Source organism: Triticum aestivum, chromosome 2A, assembly GCF_018294505.1.
Source record: "Triticum aestivum cultivar Chinese Spring chromosome 2A, IWGSC CS RefSeq v2.1, whole genome shotgun sequence".
NCBI lineage: Eukaryota > Viridiplantae > Streptophyta > Magnoliopsida > Poales > Poaceae > Triticum > Triticum aestivum.
Window position 1 is genome coordinate 480,887,949 of NC_057797.1, and position 5,259 is coordinate 480,893,207.

Here is a 5,259-nt window from a genome sequence, read left to right on the forward strand (position 1 = left end):
TAACAAGATTTTGCAAAGTGGCATTAATGTCACAAGACTTCTAGTGGCGGGAGGAGCAATGGGAGTACTAATAAAATCATTATTGTTAGTATTAGAAAAGTTACACATTTTTGTATTTTCTTGAGACATCATGACAAAGCAAGCAAACAAGCAAAAAGGCAAACCGAAAATATTTTTGTGTTTTTGTGAAAATGTTATAGAAGTGGGGAAGATGAAAATGAGAGGCAAATGGCAAATAATGTAAATGCAAGGAGATGAAAGTTTATGCGATGGTACTTGATAGATGTTGACGATGTCTCACCGGCAACGACGCCAGAAATTCTCCCCAACAACGGTGCCGGAGATTCTTCCTGCTACTTGTGAGCTGCGTTGGGATTTCCCCGAAGAGGAGAGGAAGATGCAGTATAGTAGAGATACATATTTCCCTCAGTTAAGAACCAAGATCAAAGAGAGATAAGAAGCCATCTAGCTACTAGCTATGGACCTGTAGGTCTGTGGTAAACTACTCACACATCATCAGAGGGGCAACAAGGTTGATGTAGAAGCCCTCCATGATCGATTCCCCTTCAGGAGAGTGCCGTAAAAGGCCTCCAGATGGGATCTCATGAGAATAGAAACTTGCGGGGGCGGTAAAAGCGTTTTGGGTGGCTCTTTGTTGGTTTCCCAATTTTAGAGAATTTATAGAGGCACAACTGGATCAACATTGTAAATGATAGTTTCATCTTTAACTATAATGGGTTCCTCAATCTTTTCTTCAATAGGGGGATGATATCTAAACCATTCTCCTTAGTGATATCAACAGTAGCAAATGATTCACAAAAGGAAGCTACTATCTCAGAGTCAAGTCCATATTTAGCACTAAACTTATGAAAAGCATCGGTTTCCATAAAAGATTTAACACAATCAAACTTAAGTTTTATACCTAACTCTTTACCTTTGTCGAGTTCCCAATCTTCGGAGTTGCATTTAATTCTTTCCAGAATACCCCATTTGAATTCAATAGTTTTCTTCATAAAGGAACCAATAGAAGAAGAATCGAGCATGGATTGATCATTATGAGAAGCGGAGCATAAAACTTTTGTATAATAATTTCGCTTGAGAGCTCATGATTGGGGCATGTGTACATCATGTACTTAAGCCTCCACCAAGCTTGAGAGATACTTTCTCCTTCACGATGAAAAAAATTATATATATAATACCGATCACAATGAACTTCCAATTTCAATTGGTTCCAATCCCACGTTCCAATATCATCACATAGCCTATACCATGCCAATGCATTTCCCTCCAAATATAAAGGGAAAAACTTCTTATTAACTCAATCCTTGGATAAACCCGCAACCTTAAACAATCCACAAATTTCATCCGCATAGATTAAGTGCATATCAGGATGTACTGTTCCATCTCTTACATAAGGATTAGCTAGCAGTTTCTCTAACATATCTGAAGGAATCTCATAATAATTATTTTAAGTAGGTTCAGTAGGTTGAGGGGCAACTCTTATTGCTTTTGGTCGAGGTGAAGAAACCCTGAACAAACCCCTCAAAGGATTACTTTCCATAGTGACAAGTGATAGTAAATTTTAGCACGTAATATAAATGTTTCCTTACCAAATTCCACTCACCAAAGACGCTTCACTCCCCGACAATGGCGCCAGAAAAGTGTATTGATGACCAAAAAGTATAGGGGGAGCAATCATAGTCCTTTAAATAAGTAAGAGTGTCAAACCCAACGGGGAGCAGAAGGAAATGGCAAGCGGTTTTCAGCAAGGTATTTTCTGCAAGCACTGAAATTGTCGGTAACAGATAGTTTGATAGCAAGGTAATTTGTAACGAGCAATAAGTAGAAATTGTAACCAAGGTGCGGAAAGGTAGCCCAATCGTTTTTATAGCAAAGGACAGGCAAAAATGTTATCTCATAATAAGCAAGGCGTTCCCGTGGACACATGGGAATTTCATCTAGTCACTTCCTTCATGTTTGTTTGATTCGACTTTGATAATTTGATATGTGGGTGGACCGGTGCCTAGGTGTAATTCTTACTTGAACAAGCCTCCCACTTATGATTACCCCCTCTCGCAAGAATCCACAACTACGAAAGAAGAATGAAGATAAATCTAACCATAGCATGAAACATATGGATCCAAATCAGCCCATTACGGAATAACACATAAACTAGGATTTAAGATTTTGTCACTATAGCAACCCATCATCTACTTATCACTCCACAATTCCTTCCCTTAGGCCCAACTATGGTGAAGTGTAATGTAGTCGACGTTCACATGACACCACTAAAGGAAGCAACAACATACATATCATCAAAATGTCGAATGAATACAAATTCACATGATTACTTATGACAAGACTTCTCCCATGTCCTCAAGAAAAAATTAACTACTCACAAATCATATTCATGTTCAATATAGAGGGGTATTGAATACCATCAGGGATCTGAACATATAATCTTCCACCAAATAAACTAACTTGCATCAACTACAAGATGTAATCAACACTACTAGTAACCCACGGGTACCAATATGAGGTTTTGAGACAGAGATTGGTGATACGTCTCCAACGTATCTATAATTTTGATTGTTCCATGCTATTATATTATATGTTTTGGATGTTTTATATGCATAATATCCTATTTTTATATTATTTTTGTGACTAACCTATTAACCTAGAGCCCAGTGCTAGTTTTTGTTTTTTCCTTGTTTTTGAGTTTTACAGAAAAGGAATATCAAATGGATTCCAAACGGAATAAAACTTTGCTGATGATTTTTCTTGGACCAGAAGACACCCACATAACTTGGAGAGAGGGCTAGAAGATCCCCAAGGAGGCCACAAGCCTCAAGGGCGCGCCCTGAGGGCTTGTGGGCCCCTCGGGAGTCCTCCAACCCTAATCTTTGCACTATAAATTCCCAAATATTCCCCCATCATCAGAGGCATCCACGAAAATACTTTTCCACCGCCACAAGCCTATGTTCCCGTGAGATCCCATCTTGGGGCCTTTTCCGGCACTCTGCTGGAGGGGGATTCGATCACGGAGGGCCTCTACATCAACCTTGCTGCCCTTCCAATGAAGCGTGAGTAGTTTACCACAAACCTATGGGTCCATAGCTAGTAGCTAGATGGCTTGTTTTCTCTCTTTGATCTTCAATACAATGCTCACCTTGATGTTCTTGGAGATCTATCTGATGTAATATTCTTTTGCAGTGTGTTTGACAACCCCTTTAACACGTCGGGTTGCGAGGTGTTGTTATTTGTGTGCATGTGCTGCTTACGTTGTGTTGCTTGGTTCTCCTACTAGTTTGATACCTTGGCTTCATAACGGAGGGAAATACCTACCGTCGCTATGCTACATCATCCCTCCCTCTCCAGGGAAATACCGACGTAGTTCCAGCTACCATCAACTGCATGTAGTTAGCCCCCTTCCAACTCCTTGGCCGAAGTTGAGTCTAGTCTTTGAAAAAGTTTTACTAACATTGTTGTGTGGCTTACAGGCCCACATCACAATTGGGTGGTATTAGGATCTTTTATTCCTCGTCTATACTCTGGGATTCTGATCACTCTTCTATTCGGGTTAAATGGTTTTGCTAAAATCTAACTTTAGGTTCTCGAAAATACTTTCTCCCAGAGAGCCCCTTCAGTCTAGATGATCGCTTGCTGCACCAGAAGATTTCTAAGATACTCTCTGATGTTTCCCTGAAACCCTTGTGCCCTTCGCCGTTGCAATTCCATATCACCGATAAATCCCTATGGATAGCTGCATACACTTGTCGTCCATACCTTCTTTTCCAATTGTTCTTGTTATTACAAGATACCATGAAATACTTTGGATATTACAAGAATCCTTTGTGCCTGCTGCCTTGCAGCTCCTTTTCCACATGAATACATGTATGAATAATTCCTCACACTTACGGGGATTCGTTCATCCCCAGTTGTTCATGCATTTCATATATGTCTTTGAAATGCTATTCAATCTTCCGAAAATCATCAGCAACCTATTACTCTGGAAAGTTTTACCTACTTGCATTATGGTTAATTCCATAAGTATAGCAATATTCGTTAAAATCCTTTGTGGTTGTCATTCTGAGCCTTTGATTCAACATGTGTGCAATTACTCGCAGTCTTCAATGATCCTTAGAAATTTTACTTTTGGCTTAGATCATATTTTAAATAGGAGATGGTTCTCGGCAAATCAAACCTTGCTTGATTGCCGTTCTAATTCTATTCAACTTACCCATCATTTGACCAGAGCGTCTGCTTTTGATCCTTCATTTTGGAAATCATAATTCCTTTGTTAATTAAACTTTGAATTAGTCAGTTGTTTCTATAATCCCATCTCCTTGCATTCTTTCTTCGTCTGATTGGGTACCGATACCCACATCAGCTCTGTTATGGGTCATCAGATCCTTTGTTGGACTACCATCCGACAGTGTCCTTCATATTTAATCACCTTGTGAATTCTTCCCTGATACATAATGCCTTTGGTAAATTGTATCCCCTACTTTTGTCTACCATGCTCTGCTTCCGAGCTTGAGTTAATTACCTCTGAAGTTTTTGCAAATCTTCCTAAGATGCCTCGACGGGTTGAACTAATGCTTTCCCTAATTTGTGTGAACCCGGAAATTTCTATGGGTCATACTCTACTGGTGTTATGCCGGACAAATTTTTTTACACTACAACCTCGTCAAAAGCGAGAAGTAAATGAGAGGTTATGCATTGAAGAAGTGGGAGTCAACCTTGTACTTTTTGTTCATGCCCATGGACATGATGTAGATCCTATCATGTAAGCTTCTTGTAATAATAACTTCCTTGATATAATATCATCCGGTATCTGTGAATTGATCCTTTGCAATCGTGGTTCTGACCATATTTTCTCCTTGATTCCATTTCTTAGACAAGTTAAAGCACTTGTCTTCTATAGATCAATATGCCTGCCCAACCTCGATTCTGCTCTACCTTCGAGTATTACCCTTTTTTATCTCGAGAATATCACAGAACTACATAACTTATTATGAGTTCTTCCTCAACTATTTTTCTTGCTGATTCCAATTTTCCACGGGTTCTGAGTTTTTAGACACTCCAGGACTTCGATAACCGAATCGAGTCCGCACTATGATTCAACAACTTCTAGTAATCTTCATTGCTTACGAGTTTATACTCGATCATATCATTCCCAACTGATTGGCTACATCATCATCGTCATGCTAAAGCTTGACCGTGCTACCTATGTCCTCCGTCTAAAGAACACAAATC